Source organism: Triticum aestivum, chromosome 1A, assembly GCF_018294505.1.
Source record: "Triticum aestivum cultivar Chinese Spring chromosome 1A, IWGSC CS RefSeq v2.1, whole genome shotgun sequence".
Classification (NCBI taxonomy): domain Eukaryota; kingdom Viridiplantae; phylum Streptophyta; class Magnoliopsida; order Poales; family Poaceae; genus Triticum; species Triticum aestivum.
Window position 1 is genome coordinate 397,673,583 of NC_057794.1, and position 24,842 is coordinate 397,698,424.

Genomic DNA, 24,842 nt, shown 5'->3' on the forward strand with positions numbered 1-24,842 from the left:
TCACAACAGTACCTAAGTGATGATTTATTTTCTTATACTAATGGAGCTTATGAGTTTTCTGTTAAGTTTTGTGTTGTGAAGTTCTCATGTTTTGGGTAAAAGATTCGATGGACTATGGAATAAGGAGAGGCAAGATCCTAAGCTTGGGGATGCCTAAGGCACCCCACGGAAATATTCAAGGACAACTATCGGTGTCAAAACCGGCGGATCTCGTTTAGGGGGTCCCGAACTGTGCGTCTAGGGCGGATGGTAATAGGAGGCAGGGGACACGATGTTTTACCCAGGTTCGGGCCCTCTTGATGGAGGTAAAACCCTACGTCCTGCTTGATTTATTCTTGATCATATGAGTATTACAAGAGTTGATCTACCACGAGATCGGAGGGGCTAAACCCTAGAATCTAGCCTATGGTATGATTGTATGTTGTCCTACAGACTAAAACCCTCCGGTTTATATAGACACCAGAGAGGGTTAGGGTTACACAAGGTCGGTTACAAAGGAGGAGATATACATATCTGTATTGCCTAGCTTGCCTTCCACGCCAAGTAGAGTCCCGTCCAGACACGAAACGAAGTCTTCAATCTTGTATCTTCATAGTCTAACAGTCCGGACAAAGGATATAGTCCGGCTGTCCGGAGACCCCCTAATCCAGGACTCCCTCAGTAGCCCCTGAACCAGGCTTCAATGATGATGAGTCCGGCCCGCAGTGTTGTCTTTGGCATTACAAGGTGGGTTCCTCCTCCGAACACATCACAGAAGAGTTTGAATACCAGGATAGTGTCCGACCCTGCAAAATAAATTCCGCATACCACCGTAGATAGAATAATATTTCCACAAATCTAATTTGCTGACTTGTTTTGGCAACAGGCCATGGCTCGGTGATTATTCGAACCGTTTTTCTTCAACCAGCTCCACACATAATGCGAGGCGGTTTCTTGACACGTCTTGTGAAAGCAGAGATCATGTTCCCCTAATTACGGGATTCTCATCAATACGGTCGTGGGTAACCCAACCGTGCCTAGGACTCCTAGATTTTAGGCAAGTCCCAAACGGCCACTAGGAGGATGCTTGATATTCACCCTCTTTATAAAGGGACAAGGCTTTTACTTTTTTTTCCTCCCGTGCTCAATCAAATCCTTCCCCCGCCTCGATTTCTAACACCCAAAGCCCAGGTCAGGTGCTTCGGACCTTCAATCATGTCCGGATCTAGCCTTCAAGGCCGATGGATGCCCTCCTCCGTTACGGAAGAGGATATCAAGAAGTTGAGGGAGGCCAGATACCTGACCGCCGAGGTTTCGCATCGGCTGCCTACCCGAGGGCAGGTCATCCCTACTCCCGAACCCAACGAGAACGTTGTGTTCATCTCCCACTTCCCCTGAGGTCTAGGCCTCACTCTGGATCCCTTCGTTAGGGGTTTGATGTTCTATTACGAGCTAGATTTCCACGATCTAGCCCCGGACTCCTTTCTCCACATCTCGGCATTTATTGTCGTATGTGAGGCCTTCCTTCGCATTACCCCTCACTTCGGCCTGTGGCTCAAGACCTTTGACGTGAAGCCAAAGATGGTCGAGGGGCAGCATGTAGCGTGCAGAGGCACATTAATAAGCAGGATCGCAGGAGCTCCATGGACAAAGGATTCCTTTCCAGAGGTGTCCGGATTATGGCAACGGGAGTGGTTTTACATTACAACTCCCAGAAGTGCCAAGTGGGTGGCTGCCCCTGCTTTCCGCTCAGGCCCTCCACCACAACGGATGTCATGGATTAGCAGAGGGCTGAGCTGGGGTCCAGCTAAGGACGTGCCTATACTGCAAAGCCGCATTCAAGATCTCTTCGAAGGAGATTTCAGTCTGGTTACGGTGGTGCAAGTCATGCTGGTTCGTCGAGTCCAGCCTTGCAAACGTCGGCCCCTCCGCATGTGGGAGTTCAACCCAGAAGGACCGCGCGCTATTCAGAATTTCCTGGGCCTGACGCACGAGGAGATGTATAAATCATTCTTTGGACCCCAAATAGAGTGTCCGGATACTACCGAGGATGTGGGCCTGAGCAGCAACCGCACCGCCGACCAAGTAAGTAATCCTTTAGCCGAACACACCTTCTTTCATTTATCATGACGTCATTCTGAGAAATCACTCTTTGACCAGGACTGGCTAACAAAGGTGAAGATGATTCGGTGTTCGGCCCCCCTTCCTGAGGGTATGGACAATCCGGTACTAGAAAAGATGCTCGAGCTAGCACCTTGCCTGGAGCCCTCAAAGGAAGATAAAGGGGGGAATAATGAGGGCGAAAGCGGGCCCCCATCGCTACCAATTCCAACCAAGGGAATGAGCGCCTCCGTGAAGGAGGATAACCAAGGGGAAGAATCTGACCTTCTCTCGCTTCGGGGAAGATAGAGGACTGCCTCTAAAGATCCGGAAACCAAGGTTTCCAAACGAGAGAAGAAATCTCCACCAGAGGGTCCTGCCTTGGAGGGTGCTCTTGCCGCACAAAGTCCGCGTGGGGATCAGCCCTCTAACGAGCTATAAGTAATCAAAAAGTACTTTAATAGTGAAAATATACTACCTTATCTCTGAGTAAAATAACCGAAGCATTTATCTTGCAGTTCGGATCTTAGCCCTTCTCAGCAGAGCTCGTCTTCCGGGGATCTTCTTCCGGAGATGATGGAGAGTGAAACGCCTCCCCCGGACTCCCCCGCTCAAGAAGCGGGCGACCTTGAAGTGTCGTCACGGAGGGCCTCGCCGGATCAAGTGAGGCCAGAAGATAATCCTATGGTCACCCGAAGTCCCCAGTATCCGGCTCTTCAAGAGAGCAAACAGAAGAGTCCGGCACCGTCTGGTATGCGATCTGACGTACTGAGGGAGCTGTTGGAGCGAGCGGCCATCTCAGAAGAACACCGTATGTTGATGGGTACGGTGATGGAAAGAATTTCGTCCGCCGAAAGCGGGTTGCATGAAGCCTTTATGAGTCTACTGACGGGCTTTGAGGTATGTGAAATGATATACTTTTTGATAGTATCGCACATTTTTAGGTCTACCCAGTGTAGATAGTAGCCCCTGAGACTCTGGTTGTCGCCGAGAATGGCGGCGAACAGAGGATCGTAGTCCCGGGTAATAACCAAACTGCCTTCATGTGCAGGTGGTTGAAGCTCCGGTGGCAAGCCGGACTAATGAGTTTGCCGAACTAAAGCGGCAACTGGATGCGGCAGATGCCGACATCGAGCTTGTTAACAAGTGGCTTCAGGAGGCACAGGGTAAGTGATGTTTTCTGGTGAATGTCACATAGGAAGAGCAGCGTAACGCCAGTATCTTTAATATGTTATGACTGCAGATGGAGCTGCCACCGTGGAGACCCTTCGGGTGGAACTTGCCCGAGCCAAGGAACAAGCAAGAATTAGTAATGCGGCTGCTTTAAAGGCGGCCCAAGAGTTAAGAGCCGAAAAGGCTGCAACTTGTGAGAGCAAAGACAAAATGGCCAAGATGGCTGTAAAGTTAAAATACACTGTCGACCGTTTCCAATTCCTTGAAGAAGAGAACCGATCGAAGGCGACGGACCTCGAAAAGGCCACGATGGTGGCAAAAGACACCCACTCTGCCATGAGGGAAAAGAAGGAAGAGTTGCGTGGAGCTGGTGATATTGTGGCTGGGAAGCCCTTTTTGCTGCGGAGGAAGTTCGGAGATCCGCGGTATGCCCCTTTGGATCGGATGTGGAGTTCGGCAGACGCATATCTGGATTTGACGGCGAGTGCTGTTGATGCGGCCGAATACTTCCGAGATTAAACAGATCATGAAGTGGACAAGCTATCTGGTTGCAGTTTAACGTTCCAGAGTGTCCGCTTCCACTAACTGATCAGCTTGCCGAATGGGCCGAACTCAATATATTGTCCGGACTTGCCATGAGGTCCATCGTAGATCATCTGTGGCCGGAAAAGCCGAAGCCGAACAGCTATTTCAGCTTAGTGCAGCAGTTCCTTGGTGCGGTGCCGTGCATCAATGCGATGAAGAGGTCGGCATGTATAGAAGGATCGCGGATGGCCATTGCCCGTGTCAAAGAATACTGGGCGGAGATGGATGCTACCACTGTTGCGGTGCAGGGTTCGACCATAGGCCGAGTGGCTACCGAGCACTATTTTGAAGAAGTTCTTGAGGGTGCTCGTTTGATAGAGGCCCAGTGCTCGAAGAATATTATGTTTGAGTGACATGTATTCCCATTTGTAAAAACAGTGTTTTTATTAAATTTATCAAGGTTGTATTTATACTTTTGCCCGAAAGTAATATGATGCCTCATGTGCGGCCGTTTATGTATACATGTGTATAACCTGAAAGATTGCAATCGTCGGCTTCAGCCCCCACGCATATAATGTGGCAGTGTTCGCAGAAGACGCGTATTCACACTTAATCGAATGTCTTGGTCCTAATAAGGAGGTGATGGCGCATCGAACTAGGCAACCGGACTATAATGCTTTAACACTTTCACTTAGCCATAGGAGTTTGATAGTGGGGCTACTATATAGCCCCTGGTGGCTCCGCACTCATCCGAATTCGGGGTGCCTACATGCCTGGCCGGGAAATGGCCCTTCGTTAAGGCGGAGGAATTCTAACATTCCGATAGGTCATCGAGTGGTTGACCAGTCTCATGCTATATCATGACAGTCAGTTTTCGGCTTTCTCTACTGAGGTGCTCGTCCGGATGAACCAGGGCACAATCGCAGTAGTTCTCCTGGTGCCGCCTTAGCCGATAGAGCGGAACGTAAGGCAGCAAAACACAGGTGCCGGGCAAACCCAACATTTGACCAAAGACATGATTCGGAGCTGATGCATATAAGGCCAAACTCGCGACGCCGAACACTCCCTAAGGTATTCGGTCTTTATGGTGTAAACCAGGCCTAAACAGTGCCCTTTGTAAGAAGCCTCTGGTGTCCAGGTATGTGCATTATTCTGACGTGGCCACATGCCAAGACATCAGCATCCTTCTCAATAGTACTGAGAATCCGAGGGATGTGTATCAACAAGAGACAGTAAGAATCCTTAGGACGGGTCCCTGCTGCACGTCTGTGCCTGTGTCTCCGTTGTGCCATATCCTGGACGGGTGTAGCACGATGGTCATCTATAAAAGAGAGGAACTTAGGTGAAAAGTTGTCGTGCAAAAAGGTAGGTTTTAAAGAAACCATGTACAATTCAAGATGAGTAAAAATTGCCACTTGTCTGCGCGCGTTGAGCCCCTTGTATTTGCAATAGGGGTGTGGCCATCAAACCTGTATGAAGTACATATAGCTGCGTCGGACTCGTCTAACCGTGTCCGTAGTCTTGACGACCTATCGAATGCTTTAGTTGGTGAGGCCGTCTTAGTGTGCGGCTGCCAAGGCAGCCGCACTCTCTTCGGCGCGCAGGGATCGCTCAATATTTCCATTTACTGTAATGATGCCACATGGACCGAGCATCTTAAGCGTGAGGGAAGCATAATGCGGTATTGCATTAAAGCGAGCGAAAGCTTCGCGTCCAAGTAGTGCTTGATAGCCACTTTGGAACGGAGCAATGTGGAAGGGTAAATTTTCTCTACGGAAGTTATCGGGGAAGCCGAATATAACCTCTAGTAGCAGGGAGCCCGTGCAATGAGCCCCTGGGCCTGGCGTTACTCCTTTAAAGGTAGTATTGATGTGGCAACTTTTCGTTGGGTCTATCCCCATTTTGCGGATTGTGTCCTGATATATCAGGTTTAGACTGCTGCCACCATCCATCAGGACTCGTGTGAAGTGGTATCCGTCAATTATTGGATCTAATACCAAGGCAGCCCATCCTGCACGCTGGATACTTGCTGAGTAATCCTGATGGTCGAAAGTGATCGGTTGAGACGACCAGTGGCAGGACTCCGCGGTGATAGGCCCTTGGGCATATTTCTCTGGGAGTACCGCTTTGTTTCTCCCCTTGATCACGTGTAACACGTTTACTGTTTTGAATTTTGGTGGAAATTTCTTTTGTTCCCCAGTGTCTTGCTTGAGAGGCTCATCCTCGTCTTCGCTTGGTGTATCCTCCCCCTTGTGTACGGCGGTGAGCTTGCCGGACTGCTTGAAGACCCAACATTCTCTGTGGGTATGATTAGCGGGTTTACCAGGGGTACAATGGATCTCACATATTTGGTCCAGAATTTTGTTTAGGCTGGACAGTTCATCTCTGGCACCTTTAGAGGGCGGCTTTTCCTGACCTGGCCGAGAGCTTCTGAATCCAGCGTTTACCGCCGTGCTCTTCGGGTTGTCTTCTTTATTCCGACGCTTATTATTTTTGCTGCGTCGTGATTTTCCATTTCCATCTCTAACTTCGGATGTACTTGGGTCGCTGGTGCCACATCTGGCTAGCCAGCTGTCCTCACCCGTGCAAAAGCGGGTCATGAGGCTTGTTAATGCTGCCATTGTTCTCGGCTTTTCATACCGTCGATGTCTTCGGAGTCGAAGTCGAGCATGTCGGTTAAGTCATCGATAGTGGCTACTAAGTGGGTGGTGGGTGGGCGGCGAATTTCTTCGTCATCCGCATCCCAATCCTGCCGGACATAGTTCGGCCAGGACTCTCCTGACAAGGAGAGAGACTTTAATGAATTCAGTATGTCGCCAAAGGGCGAGTGCTAAAAAATATCCGCGGAGGTAAACTCCATGATCGGCGCCTAATCGGATTCGCTAGGAACGAGCGTAGGCGGTTCGGAGTCCATGGCCGGGGAAGGACCTGGTAGTCTGACAACACGGCTCTCATGCAGGGTAAGGTCGATGTTCGGCTCGATCGCCGCTGAGGGTAAGGCTGCTGTGGCGGGGTCCATCCACCCGTCCATGGACAGCGCAACTGGCTCCGAATTGAGGGCCGGAGCGGCTGCCGGTGCGATCTCCTGAACACTGTCTGATGGTAGAGCTAAATCGTACTCATCGTGACCGTGCGACGCACAAGGCAGAGGCTCAAATCCGTCGAAGATCAAGTCTCTGCGGATATCGGCCGTGTAGTTTAAGCTTCTAAACCTGACCTGGTGGCTAGGGGCATAACTTTCGATCTGCTCCAGATGGCCAAGCGAGTTGGCCCATAGTGCGAAGCCGCCGAACACAAAGATCTGTCCGAGGAGAAAAGTCTCACCCTGGACTGCATCGCTATTGATGATCGTAGGAGCCATCAAGCCTAACAGCGATGACACATAGGAACTCTCAATGAAAGCACCAATGTCGGTGTCAAAACCGGCGGATCCAGGGTAGGGGGTCCCGAACTGTGCATCTAGGGCGGATGGTAACTGGAGGCAGGGGACATGATGTTTTACCCAGGTTCGGGCCCTCTTGATGGAGGTAAAACCCTACGTCCTGCTTGATTTATTCTTGATGATATGAGTATTACAAGAGTTGATCTACCATGAGATCGAAGAGGCTAAACCCTAGAAGCTAGCTTATGGTATGATTATATGTTGTCCTACGGACTAAAACCCTCCGGTTTATATAGACACCGGAGAGGGTTAGGGTTACACAAGGTCGGTTACAAAGGAGGAAATATACATATATGTATTGCCTAGCTTGCCTTCCACGCCAAGTAGAGTCCCATCCGGACACAAGACGAAGTCTTCAATCTTATATCTCCATAGTCTAACAGTCCGGACAAAGGATATAGTCCGGCTGTCCGGAGACCCCCTAATCCAGGACTCCCTCAACAACCAAGATGTAACGCCCCGAGACCGATGTGCCAGGTGTCGTGCAGTTATTCGATGTTGTTGCGTTGTCATTTCTTGCGTGTCATGCATTGCATATCATGTCATCATGTGCATTTCATTTGCATACATGTTCGTCTCTTACATTCGAGCATTTTCCCCGTTGTCCGTTTTGCATTCCGGCGCTTCGTTCTCCTCCGGGGGTCATTTCTAGCTTTCTTTCGTGTGTGGGGATTAAACATTTCCGGATTGCACCGAGACTTGCCAAGCGGCCTTGGTTTACTACCAGTAGACCGCCTGTCAAGTTTCGTACCATTTGGACTTCGTTTGATACTCCAACGGTTAACCGAGGGACCGAAAAGGCCTCGTGTGTGTTGCAGCCCAACACCCTTTCAAAGTGGCCCAAAACCCACCAAAACCTTCTCCATCATCTATAGCGTTCGATCACGATCGCGTGGCCGAAAACCGCACCTCATTTGGACTCTCCTTGCTCCCTCTATGCCTATTTAAAGACACCCCCGAAAATCTCCTTCCCCTTCCTCTCGAAACCTTAGATCCATTTTTTTCCGCCGCCGCCGGACGAAATCCCGCCGACGGACATGTCCGCCCGCGACGTCTGCCGCCATGTGTCGCCGCCCGACTGGCCTCAGCCGCCGCCTCCACCGCGCGGCCCGCGGGACCCGGATCGGGCCCGCGCGAGCCCGCGCCGCCGCCGCGTGCCGCCCGCCTCTTCCTCCTCACCTGTCTCGCCGCCGCGGGCCACCATCGCCGGCGCCGCCTTGCACCGTCCCGACAGCCGCCGGAGTCGAGCTCCCTCGCCGCCGTTGCTCCGGCACCACGCCGCCCGTTGACCTCCTCACGATCCGGCGACTCGAGCGCCCTTCTCCGTTGGCCGCCGCCGCGTTGCGCCACGCCCCGCTCGTCGGAGCTTCGTCGCTAGCGCCGCCATGTCGCCGGAGCCCGCCGACCGAACCTGGTGGATCTGGATGAGATCCACCACCTCCTCCAACCAAACGGCCTCGCCTCGCCCGGATCTCCTCGTCCCGGGTCCTCCTCGTCCCGGTTCCCGCGAGGTCTAATTTTCACTAAGTCCCCAGAGTTTCCAGATTGATATGCCCATGTTCATCGCATCGTAAATTTGCACCCGTAGATCCGATTTGAGCATATAGCATATCAAAATGTTCATCTCAGAGAGTACATCACTTCATTCCATTGCATCATTTTCATTTGAATTCATCTTGATGCCCGAAATGCTGTTAGAAGAGGGCTACTTGAGTTTATTGTCAGATCTGCTACTCCATTTAGGTTTTTTTTCATTTTTGCCATGATTAATGTGTGCATGATATGCCCATGAGTTCTACATGTGTTTTATTAAGGGTTTTTTCATCTTTCCAGAGGTGCAACCCATGTATTTTTGTGATGTGTGTGGTGACTAGCACAAGCTTGCAAAGTGGTGCACTTAGTAATTCTGTTTTCAGGGACTTAGCAATTCCACTAAGTCCTTGAGCTGTTTATCTCATATGCTCATATGTCCATGTTGTTTACTAGTGATCCGTGCCTCTTTTGAGGATGATCAGTAAGGATGATTTGTTAATATTGTAGTGCCCTATCCATCCATGTCTTTGTTTATAATTATGGAGCACCCTAGCTTGAGTCAATCGAGCTCTACTTTTGCTACTTTGTGAATCTGGGCAGATTGTCAACTTGTTTGCAATTTTGCCGATGATGTTGTGGTTGATCCGTGCATGCTATGCTTTTGTTCTTGTCATGTCTAGATTGCATTTTGTGCCTTCTTGATGGATGTATGCTTGTCTTGCCATGAATTGCACCGTAGTGAGTGCATCGAGCTCGTAAACATGCCTACTTAAGATATATTTCAGCATGTGCCAGTTTTCACTAAGTCTGAAAACTGATTATGTTTTTGCTATGTTCACAAGCTTGCAATTGTATTTTCTGATCCCTTTTGGCTCAAGTTCACTAAGGGACTTTTGTTAAGCTCTTTGAGTAGCTCCATTCCCTGATTTACTTTGCCATGTTCAGGTCCTGTAGCATGTAGTTTTGTTGCTCCGAAGAGTGCTACCTGATCTGAAATTCTAGACAAGTGTTAATTTCACTAAGTCTGAGATCTGTTTGCCATATGCATTTTTGCCATGCTTGTTTGGACCTGTTAATGGATGAATTGGCCGTAGCTCAGTGCTAGACTTTTGTTAATCATCATGAATGCATCCCTTCCATGTATTTTGTTGCCATGTTTGGGTGTTGTAGCTTGTTCATCTCATTGCATTTAGATGGCTACTTGTTGTAAATCGCAGACCGGTGTCATATTTGAATTGCTTGCTATTTCCAAACCGTAACTCTGATTCCGGTGTTCTTTATATCGTTTTCAAGCGATTTCATCTCATCTTTCCAGTGGAACACTTGGATTTCCATGTTGAGGCCAGCTTCATGCATTCCTTGTCCAATCATGCATATGCATCGCATACCGCATCCCGCATATCATGTCATGTTCATGTGTTGGTTTGTTTACTATGTTGTGTGCTTCTTTCCGGTGTTTGCTTCTTCGGGTTGGTTCCGGTAACATCGCGTTGTGAGGACCCGTTCGTCTATGTTCCATTTGTCTTCTTCATGGACTCGTTCTTCTTCCTTGCGGGATCTCAGGCACGATGATCATACCCTCGAAATCACTACTATCTTTGCTATGCTAGTTTGCTCGCTCTTTTGCTATGCCTATGCTGAGATACCTACCACTTGCTTATCATGCCTCCTATATTGTTGAACCAAGCCTCTAACCCACCTTGTCCTAGCAAACCGTTGTTTGGCTATGTTACCGCTTTGCTCAGCCCCTCTTATAGCGTTGTTAGTTGCAGGTGAAGATTGAAGTTTGTTCCTTGTTGGAACATGGAGGTGTTCTTCCTTGTTGGAATATGCTTACTTGTTGGGATATCACAATATATCTTATTTAATTAATGCATCTATATACTTGGTAAAGGGTGGAAGGCTCGGCCTTATGCCTGGTGTTTTGTTCCACTCTTGCCGCCCTAGTTTCTGTCATATCGGTGTTATGTTCCCGGATTTTGCGTTCCTTACGCGGTTGGGTAATAATGGGAACCCCTTGACAGTTTGCCTTAAGTAAAGCTCTTCCAGCAATGCCCAACATTGGTTTTACCATTCGCCACCTAGCCTTTTCTTTTCTCTTGGGAGTCGCGCTCTTGAGGGTCATCATTATTTTACCCCCCCCCCCCGGGGGCCAGTGCTCCTCCGAGTGTTGGTCCAAACTAGAGTCCTGTGCAGCGCCCCCTCGGGGAAACTCGAGGTTTGGTTTTAGTTGTATGGAGCGCTCATCTGAGTGTGCCCTGAGAAAGAGATATGTGCAGCTCCTATCGGGATTTGTCGGCACATTCGGGCGGTGTTGCTGGTTTAGTTTTACCCCGTCGAAATGTCTTGTTGTACCGGGATACCGAGTCTGATCGGAACGTCTCGGGAGGAGGTCTATTCCTTCGTTGACCGTGAGAGCTTGTGATGGGCTAAGTTGGGACACCCCTGCAGGGATTTGAACTTTCGAAAGCCATGCCCGCGGTTATGGGCAGATGGGAATTTGTTAATGTCCGGTTGTAGATAACCTGAACTTGACCTTAATTAAAATGAATCAACAGCGTGTGTCATCGTGATGGTCTCTTTCCGGCGGAGTCCGGGAAGTGAACACGGTTGTTGGAGTTATGCTTGACGTAGGTTGTTTAGGATCACTTCTTGATCATACTTTCTCGAACGTGCTTTGCCTTCTCTTCTCGCTCTCATTTGCGTATGTTAGCCACCATATATGCTAGTCGCTTGCTGCAGCTCCACCTCATACCTTTACCTTACCCATAAGCTTAAATAGTCTTGATCACGAGGGTGCGAGATTGTTGAGTCCCTGTGGCTCACAGATACTTCCAAAACCAGCTTGCAAGTGCCGATGAGTCCGTGCAAATGACGCAACCAAGCTCAAGGAGGAGCTCTATGAAGATCTTGTCCTTTATGTTCTTTTGTTCTAGTTGATCAGTAGTGGAGCCCAGTTGGGGTCGATCGGGGACCTTTGTCGCATTTGGGGTTCTTCTTTTATTTTGGCTCCGTAGTCGGGCCTTGATTGTATTTGGATGATGTAATGCTTTATTCATGTAATTGTGTGAAGTGGCGATTGTAAGCAAGGTATGTATTTCTTTTCCCTTATTGTATTACATGGGTTGTTTGCGAAGATTACCTCACTTGCGACATTGCTTTCAATGCGGTTATGCCTCTAAGTCGTGCTTCGACACGTGGGAGATATAGCCGCATCGAGGGCGTTACACAAGAGCCTAAGCTTGGGTATGCCCCGGAAGGCATCCCCTCTTTCATCTTCGTTCATCGGTAACTTTACTTGGAGCTATATTTTTATTCGCCACATGATATGTGTTTTGCTTGGAGCGTCAATTTATTTTATTTAGTTTTGCTTGCTGTTTGAATAAAATACCAAGATCTGAAATTCTTAAATGTTAGAGAGTCTTCACATAGTTGCATAATTATTGGACTACTCATTGATCTTCACTTATATCTTTCGGAGTAGTTTGTCATTTGGTCTAGTGCTTCACTTATATCTTTTTAGAGCACGGTGGTGGTTTTATTTTGAACAAATAGATGAATTCTCGTGCTTCACTTATATTATTTTGAGAGTCTTAAATAGCATGGTAATTTGCTTAAATAATCCTAATATGCTAGGCATCCAAGAATAGTAAAAACTTTCATATAGAGTATTGAATACTAAGAGAAGTTTGATGCTTGATGATTGTTTTGAGATATGGAGGTAATAATATCAAAGTCGTGCTAGTTGAGTAGTTGTGAATTTGAGAAATGCTTGTGTTGAAGTTTGCAAGTCCCGTAGCATGCATATATGGTAAACATTGTGTAACAAATTTGAAACATGAGGTGTTATTTGATTGTCCCCCTTATGAGTGGCGGTCGGGGACGAGCGATGGTCTTTTCCTACCAATCTATCCCCCTAGGAGCATGCGTGTAGTGCCGAGGTTTATGATGACTTGTAGATTTTTGCAATAAGTATGTGAGTTCTTTATGACTAATGTTGAATCCATGGATTATACGCACTCTCACCCTTCCATCATTGCTAGCCTCTTCGGTACCGTGCATTGCCCTTTCTCACATTGAGAGTTGGTGCAAACTTCGCCGGTGCATCCAAACCCCGTGATATGATACACTCTTTCACACATAAACCTCCTTTTATCTTCCTCAAAACAACCACCATACCTACCTATTACGGCATTTCCATAGCCATTCCGAGATATATTGCCATGCAACTTTCCACTGTTCCGTTTATGATGACACGCATCATCATTGTCATATTGCTTTGCATGATCATGTAGTTGACATCGTATTTGTGGCAAAGCCACCGTTCATATTTTTTCATACATGTCACTCGTGATTCATCGCAATCCCGGTACACCGCCGGAGGCATTCATATAGAGTCATACTTTGTTCTAGTATCAAGTTGTAATCATTGAGTTGTAAATAAATAGAAGTGTGATGGTCATCATTTTCTAGAGCATTGTCCCAAGTGAGGAATAAAAAAAGAAAAAAAGAGAAAGGCCATAAAAAAGGCCCCCCCAAAAAAGAGAAAGGCCATAAAAAAGAGAAGGCCCAAAAAAGAGAGAAAAAGAGAGAAGGGACAATGTTACTATCCTTTGCCACACTTGTGCTTCAAAGTAGCACCATGATCTTCATGATAGAGAGTCTCTTGTTTTGTCACTTTCATACACTAGTGGGAAATTTTCATTATAGAACTTGGCTTGTATATTCCAACAATGGGCCTCCTCAAGTGTCCTAGGTCTTCGTGAGCAAGCAAGTTGGATGCACACCCACTTAGTTTCTTTTGTTGAGCTTTCATACATTTATAGCTCTAGTGCATCCGTTGCATGGCAATCCCTACTCCTTGCATTAACATCAATCGATGGGCATCTCCATAGCCCATTGATTAGCCTCGTTGATGTGAGACTTTCTCCTTTTTTGTCTTCTCCACATAACCCCCATCATCATATTCTATTCCACCCATAGTGCTATGTCCATGGCTCGTGCTCATGTATTGCGTGAAGGTTTATAAAGTTTGAGATCACTAAAGTATGAAACAATTGCTTGCCTTGTCATCGGGGTTATGCATGATGAGAGCATTCTTGTGTGACGAAAATGGAGCATGACTAAATTATATGATTTTGTAGGGATGAACTTTCTTTGGCCATGTTATTTTGAGAGGACATAATTTCTTAGTTAGTATGCTTGAAGTATTATTACTTTTATGTCAACATGAACTTTTATCTTGAATCTTATGGATCTGAATATTCATGCCATAATTAAGAAGAATTACATTGAACTTATGCCAAGTAGCACTCCACATCAAAAATTCTGTTTTTATCATTTACCTACTCGAGGACGAGCAGGAATTAAGCTTGGGGATGCTGATGCGCCTCCATCGTATCTATAATTTTTGATTGCTCCATGCTATATTATCTTCTGTTTTAGATGTTTATGGGCTGTATTATACACTTTTATATCATTTTTGGGACTAACCTATTAACCCAGAGCCCAGTGCCGGTTTCTGTTTTTTCCTTGTTTTAGAGTATCGCAAAAAAGGAAAATCAAACGGAGTCCAATTAACCTGAAACTTCACGGAACTTATTTTTTGAAGGAAAGCAACCCGGGAGACTTGGAGTCCACGTAAGGGAAGCAACGAGGAAGCCACGAGGCAGGGGGGCGCGCCCACCCCCCTAGGCGCACCCTCCACCCTCGTGGGTCCCTCGTGGCTCCCCTGGCATACTTCTTCCGCCTATATATCTCCATATACCCTAAAACAATCGGTGAGCATAATAGATTGGGAGTTCCACCGCCAGAAGCCTCCGTAGCCACCGAAAACCAATCTAGACCCGTTCCGGCACCCTACCGGAGGGGGCAATCCCTCTCCGGTGGCCATCTTCATCATCCCGGTGCTCCCCATGACGAGGAGGGAGTAGTTCTCCCTCGGGGCTGAGGGCATGTACCAGTAGCTATGTGTTTGATCTCTCTCTCTCGTGTTCTTGAGGTGATACGATCTTGATGTTTCGCGAGCTTTGCTATTATATTTGGATCCTATCATGTTTTCTCCCCCCTCTACTCTCTTGTAATGGATTGAGTTTCCCCTTTGAAGTTATCTTATCGGATTGAGTCTTTAAAGATTTGAGAACACTTGATGTATGTCTTCCCGTGCGTATCTGTGGTGACAATGGGATACCACGTGATTCACTTGATGTATGTTTTGGTGATCAACTTGCGGGTTCCGCCCATGAACCTATGCATAGGGGTTGGCACACGTTTTCGTCGTGATTCTCCGGTAGAAACTTTGGGGCACTCTTTGAGGTTCTATGTGCTGGTTGAATAGATGAATCTGAGATTGTGTGATGCATATCGTATAATCATACCCACGGATACTTGAGGTGACATTGGAGTATCTAGGTGACATTAGGGTTTTGGTTGATTTGTGTCTTAAGGTGCTTATTCTAGTACGAACTCTAGGGCTGTTTGTGACACTTATAGGAATAGCCCAACGGATTGATTGGAAAGAATAACTTTGAGGTGGTTTCGTACCCTACCATAATCTCTTTGTTTGTTCTCCGCTATTAGTTACTTTGGAGTGACTCTTTGTTGCATGTTGAGGGATAGTTATGTGATCCAATTATGTTATTATTGTTGAGAGGACTTGCACTAGTGAAAGTATGAACCCTAGGCCTTGTTTCAACGCATTGCAATACCGTTTACGCTCACTTTTATCATTAGTTACCTTGCTGTTTTTATATTTTCAGATTACAAAACTATTATCTACTATCCATATACCACTTGTATCACCATCTCTTCGCCGAACTAGTGCACCTATACAATTTACCATTGTATTGGGTGTGTTGGGGACACAAGAGACTCTTTGTTATTTGGTTGCAGGGTTGCTTGAGAGAGACCATCTTCATCCTACGCCTCCTACGGATTGATAAACCTTAGGTCATCCACTTGAGGGAAATTTGCTACTGTCCTACAAACCTCTGCACTTGGAGGCCCAACAACGTCTACAAGAAGAAGGTTGTGTAGTAGACATCAAGCTCTTTCTGGCGCCGTTGCCGGGGAGGTTAGTGCTTGAAGGTATATCTTTAGATCTTGCAATCGAGTCTTTTAGTTTCTTGTTTTATCACTAGTTTAGTTTATAAAAGAAAACTATAAAAAATGGAATTGAGTTTGTCTCATACGCTTCATCTTTTTAATATCTTTCGTGAGTATGATGGAAAGGAAAATTGTGCTCAAAGTGTTAGAAGAAGAATGCATTAAAATGTTTGGCATTAAATCTTTGAATGATGAGCATGATTGCAATGTTGTTAGTATGAACTCCTTGAATATCCATGGTACTAATGATGATTGCACTAGTTATGATGAAAATGTCTCCTATAAACATGTCAATTTTTGTGGAGTGCATTGGGTTTGCAAGTACACACCAAATAAGGAAGATAGATATTGCAAGAGACATAAGTATTTAGAAACTAAATTTGCAAGAAAGTCTTGATGATTGTGCTGAAAAATTCAATATTTTTCGCGCCCCTTGTGAACTTTGCAATGAACATGGTCATTTAAATCTCCAATGCAAATTGTTTCATGACCGAATTGTATCCAAAAATTGTGATAATTTGATTACCCTTGAGCATCATAAAGAGCTTAGTCTTCTTTTGGGGTATGAGGAAATGAAATGTATAACTAAGGGTATTCCAAAGTTTAATCTTGATAGATATTTTGATTTTGATCTAGAGAAATTTATATGTATTGTGCGGTGAATTGTATTGAAAATCCTTATATTGCCAATTACATAAAGAAAAGAAAACAATAGAAGATGAAGAGAATACTAATGAAAGGGAAGAGACTTCCCAATACCCTCCTATTATTTCTTATGATGAATCAGGTAACGAGGAGGAGCCTCCTATTCAACCAATCTCATTAATAAGGAGCTCCAAAAAGAGGATTGAGCCCACACATGATGTGAAGAAGAAAAGAAAAAGCAAGAGAGGTAAAAAGATATCTCTCCCAAATAATGCTGCTCCTATTACTATTGTTCCTCATGAAAATATAATTGTGGAAGATAATGATACTTCTTATGATCTTGAAAATATTTTTGGCACTTGCTTGGAAGAATATTATAGTTGCTATACTATTGGTGCTATCCATACTATTAATGATGAGAGTGATTATGCTTATGATATGAAAAGGCCCAAGCTTGGGGATGCTATGTTTGATGAAGATGATGTTTTTGAGAATATTTGCTGCAATTAATGTTTATCCCAAGCTTGGGGATGCTACGTTTAATGAAGATGATATTTTTTGTCTCCCAAGTTTTGATATGCAAATTTATAATGATGATAGCATGCCTCCTACCTATGATGATTATTGTGATGATACTTATGCTATAAAAAGTAGTGATTATATTTATAAAACTTGTCATGATTATGATTACCCCTTTCTGAACATTACTCTTTTAATGTGGAAACAATTTATAGTATTCGAGTCTCTTATGATACTCCCACTATTCCGAATGAGAAGACTCTTGCTTATGTGGAGAGTAGTAAATTTTCTATGCTTGTAGATCATGAAAAGAATGCTTTAGGTGCTGGTTATATTGTTGAATTCATTCATGATGCTACTGAAAATTATTATGAGGGAGGAATATATACTTGTAGGAATTGCAATAATATCAAGTTTCCCCTCTATGTGCTTAAAATTTTGAAGTTATGCTTGTTTTACCTTCCTATGCAAGTTGATTATTGTTCCCATAAGTTGTTTGCTCACAAAATCCCTATGCATAGGAAGTGGGTTAGACTTAAATGTGCTAGTCATATTCTTCATGATGCTCTCTTTATGTTTCGAATCTTATCCTTTATGTGAGCATCATTGAAATCATCATGCCTAGCTAGGGGCATTAAGCGGTAGCGCTTGATGGGAGGAAACCCAATTTTATTCTTGTTCCTTGCTTTTTTCTCATGTTTAGTAATAAATAATTCATCTAGACTCTGTTTATATGTGGCTTTATGTGTTTAATTAGTGTTTGTGCCAAGTAGAACCTTTGGGAAGACTCGGGGAAAGTCTTTGCGATCATGCTGTAAAAAACAGAAACTTTAGCGCTCACGAGAATTGCTGCCATTTTTATTTGGAGAGTGATATTTAGTTAATTCTTTTTGAATATGATTAATAGATAAATTCCTCAGGTACAGCAATTTATTTTATAATTTTATGGGTTACAGAAGTATAAGCTTGATCCAGATTACTACAGACTGTTCTGTTTTTGACAGATTCTGTTTTCAATGTGTTGTTTGCTTATTTTGATGAATCTATGAGTAGTATCGGAGGGTATGAACCATAGAGAAGTTGGAATACAGTAGATATTACACCAATATGAATTTATAATGAGTTCACAACAGTACCTAAGTGATGATTTATTTTCTTATACTAACGGAGCTTACGAGTTTTCTGTTAAGTTTTGTGTTGTGAAGTTTTCAAGTTTTGGGTAAAAGATTCGATGGACTATGGAATAAGGAGTGGCAAGAGCCTAAGATTGGGGATTCCCAAGGCATCCCAAGGAAATACTCAAGGACTACCAAGAGCCTAAGCTTGGGGATGCCCCGGAAGGCATCCCCTCTTTCGTCTTCGTTCCTCGGTAACTTTACTTGGAGCTATATTTTTATTCGCCACATGATATGTGTTTTGCTTGGAGAGTCAATTTATTTTATTTAGTTTTGCTTGATGTTTGAATAAAATACCAAGATCTGAAATTATTAAATGTTAGAGAGTCTTCACATAGTTGCATAATTATTGGACTACTCATTAATCTTCACTTATATCTTTCGGAGTAGTTTGTCATTTGCTCTAGTGCTTCACTTTTATCTTTTTAGAGCACGGTGGTGGTTTTATTTTGAAGAAATAGATGAATTCTCGTGCTTCATTTATATTATTTTGAGAGTCTTAAATATCATGGTAATTTGCTTAAATAATGATATGCTAGGCATCCAAGAATAGTAAAAACTTTCATATAGAGTATTGAATACTAAGAGAAGTTTGATGCTTGATGATTGTTTTGAGATATGGAGGTAATAATATCAAAGTTGTGCTAGTTGAGTAGTTGTGAATTTGAGAAATGCTTGTGTTGAAGTTTGCAAGTCCCATAGCATGCACGTATGGTAAACATTGTGTAACAAATTTGAAACATGAGGTGTTATTTGATTGTCCTCCTTATGAGTGGCGGTCTAGGATGAGCGATGGTCTTTTCCTACCAATCTATCCCCCTAGGAGCATGCGCGTAGTGCCGAGGTTTTTGATGACTTGTAGATTTTTGCAGTAAGTATGTGAGTTCTTTATGACTAATGTTGAGTCCATGGATTATACGCACTCTCACCCTTCCAGCATTGTGAGCCTCTTCGGTACCGTGCATTGCCCTTTCTCACATTGAGAGTTGGTGCAAACTTCGCCGGTGCATCCAAACCCCGTGATATGATACGCTCTTTCACACATAAACCTCCTTATATCTTCCTTAAACAGCCACCATACATACCTATTATGGCATTTCCATAGCCATTCCGAGATATATTGCCATGCAACTTTCCACCGTTACGTTTATTATGACATGCATCATCATTGTCATATTGCTTTGCATGATCATGTAGTTGACATCGTATTTGTGGCAAAGCCACCGTTCGTAATTTTTCATACATGTCACTCTTAATTCATCGCAATCCCGGTACACCGCCGGAGGCATTCATATAGAGTCATACTTTGTTCTAGCATAGAGTTGTAATCATTGAGTTGTAAATAAATAGAAGTGTGATGATCATAATTTTCTAGAGCATTGTCCCAAGTGAGGAATAAAAAAAAGAGAAAGGCCATAAAAAAGGCCCCCCCAAAAAAAGAGAAAGGCCATAAAAAAGAGAAGGCCCAAAAAAAGAGAGAAAAAGAGAGAAGGGACAATGTTCCTATCCTTTGCCACACTTGTGCTTCAAAGTAGCACCATGATCTTCATGATAGAGAGTCTCTTGTTTTGTCACTTTCATACACTAGTGGGCAATTTTCATTATAGAACTTGGCTTGTATATTCCAACAATGGGCCTCCTCAAGTGTCCTAGGTCTTCGTGAGCAAGCAAGTTGGACGCACACCCACTTAGTTTCTTTTGTTGAGCTTTCATACATTTATAGCTCTAGTGCATCCATTGCATGGCAATCCCTACTCCTTGCATTAACATCAATCGGTGGGCATCTCCATAGCCCATTGATTAGCCTCGTTGATGTGAGACTTTCTCCTTTTTTGTCTTCTCCACATAACCCCCATCATCATATTCTATTCCACCCATAGTGCTATGTCCATGGCTCGCGCTCATATATTGCATGAAGGTTTATAAAGTTTGAGATTACGAAAGTATGAAACAATTGCTTGGCTTGTCATCGGGGTTATGCATGATGAGAGCATTCTTGTGTGACGAAAATGGAGCATGACTAAACTATATGATTTTGTAGGGATGAACTTTCTTTGGCCATGTTATTTTGAGAGGACATAATTGCTTAGTTAGTATGCTTGAAGTATTATTACTTTTATGTCAACATGAACTTTTATCTTGAATCTTATGGATCTGAATATTCATGCCACAATTAAGAAGAATTACATTGAAATTATGCCAAGTAGCACTCCGCATCAAAAATTCTGTTTTTATCATTTACCTACTCAAGGACGAGCAGGAATTAAGCTTGGGGATGCTGATACGTCTCCAATGTATCTATAATTTTTGATTGCTCCATGCTATATTATCTTCTGTTTTGGATGTTTATGGGCTGTATTATACACTTTTATATCATTTTTGGGACTAACCTATTAACCCAGAGCCCAGTGCCAGTTTCTGTTTTTTCCTTGTTTTAGAGTAACACAAAAAAGGAAAATCAAACGGAGTCCAATTGACCTGAAACTTCATGGAACTTATTTTTGGAAGGAAAGCAACCCGGGAGACTTGGAGTCCACATAAGGGAAGCAACGAGGAAGCCATGAGGCAGGGGCGCGCCCTCCACCCTCGTGGGCCCCTCGTGGCTCCCCTGACGTACTTCTTCCGCCTATATATCTCCATATACCCTAAAACGATCGGTGAGCATAATAAATCGGGAGTTCCGCCGCCAGAAGCCTCCATAGCCACCAAAAACCAATCTAGACCCGTTCCGACACCCTGTCGGAGGGGGCAATCCCTCTTCGGTGGCCATCTTCATCATCCCGGTGCTCTCCATGATGAGGAGGGAGTAGTTCTCCCTTGGGGCTGAGGGTATGTACCAGTAGCTATGTGTTTGATCTCTCTCTCATGTTCTTGAGGTGATACGATCTTGATGTATCGTGAGCTTTGCTATTATATTTCTATCCTATGATATTTTCTCCCCCCTCTACTCTCTTGTAATGGATTGAGTTTCCCCTTTGAAGTTATCTTATCGGATTGAGTCTTTAAAGATTTGAGAACACTTGATGTATGTCTTGCCGTGCGTATCTGTGGTGACAAAGGGATACCATGTGATTCACTTGATGTATGTTTTGGTGATCAACTTGCGGGTTCCGCCCATGAACCTATGCATAGGGGTTGGCACACGTTTTCGTCGTGATTCTCAGGTAGGAACTTTGCGGCACTCTTTGAGGTTCTATGTGTTGGTTGAATAGATGAATCTGAGATTGTGTGATGCATATCGTATAATCATACCCGCGGATACTTGAGGTGACATTGGAGTATCTAGGTACATTAGGGTTTTGGTTGATTTGTGTCTTAAGGTGTTATTCTAGTATGAACTCTAGGGCTGTTTGTGACACTTATCGGAATAGCCCAATGGATTGATTGGAAAGAATAACTTTGAGGTGGTTTCGTACCCTACCATAATCTCTTCGTTTGTTCTCCGCTATTAGTGACTTTGGAGTGACTCGTTGTTGCATGTTGAGGGATAGTTATGTGATCCAATTATGTTATATTGTTGAGAGGAATTGCACTAGTGAAAGTATGAACCATAGGCCTTGTTTCAACGCATTGCAATACCGTTTGTGCTCACTTTTATCATTAGTAACCTTGCTGTTTTTATATTTTCATATTACAAATACTCATATCTACTGTCCATATACCACTTGTATCACCATCTCTTCGCCGAACTAGTGCACCTGTACAATTTACCATTGTATTGGGTGTGTTGGGGACACAAGAGACTCTTTGTTATTTGGTTGCAGGGTTGCTTGAGAGAGACCATCTTCATCCTATGCCTCCTACGAATTGATAAACCTTAGGTCATCCACTTGAGGGAAATTTGCTATTGTCCTACAAACCTCTACACTTGGAGGCCGAACAACGTCTACAAGAAGAAGGTTGTGTAGTAGACATCACTGCTGCGGTGCAGGCTGATGGAAAGCGGTCGGGACACACTGCTGGAACGTGTTGTCGAGCTGCTAGACGCGGCAGCCTCGGGAGCCCCTCCCTTCTGCCATCAGCTTTCTCCTCAGGCCGCTACGGCGATTCTCAGCGGGCTACGCCTCCACCACGCACCATCAGGCGCGCCGGGGGGCTTCGTCAACACCAGCATGGCCGGCGGCGCCGGGGGATCTACCACCCCCGTACCGCCTACAACAAGCATGGGCACAAGCATCGCCTTCCATGGCCCAAGTGGGATGTCGCGCTATCACCCCTAGGACGTCACGCTGGGCCGGGTGACATGTAGTGTGGGGTACCACGGCGAGGTGTTCGGGGTAACAGCCCCAGAAGCCTACGAGCGCCGCATGACGGACCAGGAGTACACGCCGGAGGACGACCCCGGCTCGTTCGTTGGAGAAGATTGGGAAGAAGGGACGCTAGGAGTCGAGGCCTTCCAAGAGCTGTCGGGGAACCACCACGACCGCGCGTGCGACGACCACTACAGGGTACCCCTAACCCCTCAGGAGCAAGCTTACGCTAACGATGAGTCGCAGGAGGAGCAGGTCACCGCAACGACAGGCGGCCCTAGCTTGACAGCCCCCTAGTAGCGGGAGGATCACGTTGGGGGCTGCAGGAGAGGGGCCGGGAGCCAGGCCCCTCCCCAAAGCGTACAAGGCCAGGGGATACCCGGAGGTAGGCCCTCTGTCGGGGAGGCTTCGGCGACCCTTCCCCCGGCAGAGGACCTGCGGTCGCCGAGGGAACCGCTGGCGTCCCCTTTCCCTCCCTTGTGCCGTCCTGGTGACCGGTCAGCATAGAGGAGGTCGAGGGCGGCGCAAGGCGGGGCCCTCGTCTGGCGATATGAAGCAAGGCCGGTTCCTGTGAAGCTCGCCGCCCGTGATACTCTCACGTAATAATGAGTTGGGGCTGTACACGCCCCGGAGTCTCAGGAGCGCCGGCCTCAGGCCCTGGGGCTCCCTCCCACGCCTAGTGGAAGCACTTAGCTCCGCGCTGGTGAGAAGACTTGAAGACCTAAGACTAGACTAGGTGCCGAACGCAGCCTTTTTCTTTGGATCTCTCTTTCTGTGGCTTTGCTTTCTGGATCTGGATTTAAGTTGAAGCTGAATTTTTATCGATGCACGCGGGGGTGCCTTTTCTCATTCGAGCCATTTCTCGCCTTCTGGATCTCGTTTGGTTTGGGACTCATGTCCATCGCCTTTCCCTCGCAAGCTCCTCGAGAGCCGGACTGCACAAGGCGCATGCTTGTCAAGCACACGCCAGCGCTGCAGCTGGCGCTCACCTCTTAGGGGGGCCCTCAGACGGAGTGATAGACTCCACATGATTCTCAGAAGTTCGTCGCTTCACGACCCAGCCCGGAGCTGGTGCTGACTAAGGTAAACCACGACGGGAAGCTCATCCCCGGCCTCACGAGTTCACGAGGACACATACCCACATCGCATAGGAAAGTAAAAACTGCAATTTGCTTACATGAGGAGCTCCCCCTCTCAAAATGCTCTTACAAGTCTTCCAGGGCCACGCCCGAGTTCTACGTGCAGGATGAAACAACAGGAGAATAGGGGATCAGCCAGAAATATCACTCGCTACATCACCCGCGGACGCGTCCCTCTCGTCGTCGTCATCTTCGTCGGCGTCGTCGCCGCCGTCGGCAACGCCCCCATCGCCGTCGTCAACCACGTCGCCGTCATCTGCGACGACAACAACCGCGTCATCCTCCAAGGTGAAGGCCCTAACCAACGCGTCCACATGGTCCTCTACCCAACGCGCCAGGTCGCCTCGGACGGCCGTGGGTACGAGGTCAATGGCGGCATCGAAGTCAAAGTTGGGGTCGGCATTCAGAAGGTGGCTGAAGACACGGGAGAAGGCGCGTTGAAGCAGGCCACGACCCCTTTCCTCCACAAGCTGGTGAGCTCTGGTAGATCGAGCCTCCAGGCGCGTCACCACCTCGGTAAAGAAGGTCAGGTGGCTGGCATAGTCGTTCGAGTGGGGGCCGGAGCATTCTCGTCGCAGATATAACCCAGGGCGGTGTTGGCCCTGTTCCGGAGGCCTTGAAGCATAGGAGCATGCTCGCGCTCCAGCGTCCGGCGCTGGAGCACCTCCTCCCTGTTTTGCCGTGCGACGGCCTCGGCACCTTCAACCCGGTTCCGGAGAGAAAGCAGCTCGGCGCGGGCGGAGGCCAAGTCCGCCTGCACTGTAACCAGGGTGGCGGCTGTGGCCTCTGCACGCCTCTCAGCCTCATCCAACCTAGGCCTGAGGGCGGCGGCTCTGCCCGCATCCTCCAGACCCGCGAGCTTTAGCTTTGAGTCGTACATACCCTCTAGATCTACGCGAACCTCTGCCACCCGACGATTGATCTCCTCCTCGACTCCGGCCTCGCAGGCCCCGACGGCGTCTTCTGCCTGAGCAACTTGACGCTCCCTCGTCTCCAGTTGCTCGAGCTCGAGGCTGCGCTCCACGGCTTCCAGGGCCAGCGTCTCCTCGCGCTTCCGGACCTCCTCTTCCTCCGCGGGCGTCCCCCTCAGCGATGCAAGAGCGGCCCCGTGCGCCTCCACCTGCTGCTCGATGGACGCGCTCCAGGCCTGGAGCCCCACTCGCGCTCTTCCGCTGCCTTGCGACGGCGATTGGCCTTGCGAGCCTCTTCCAAGGCTCGCAAGCGGGCTTCATTGGTGATCTTGAGGGACGCCTCGGCC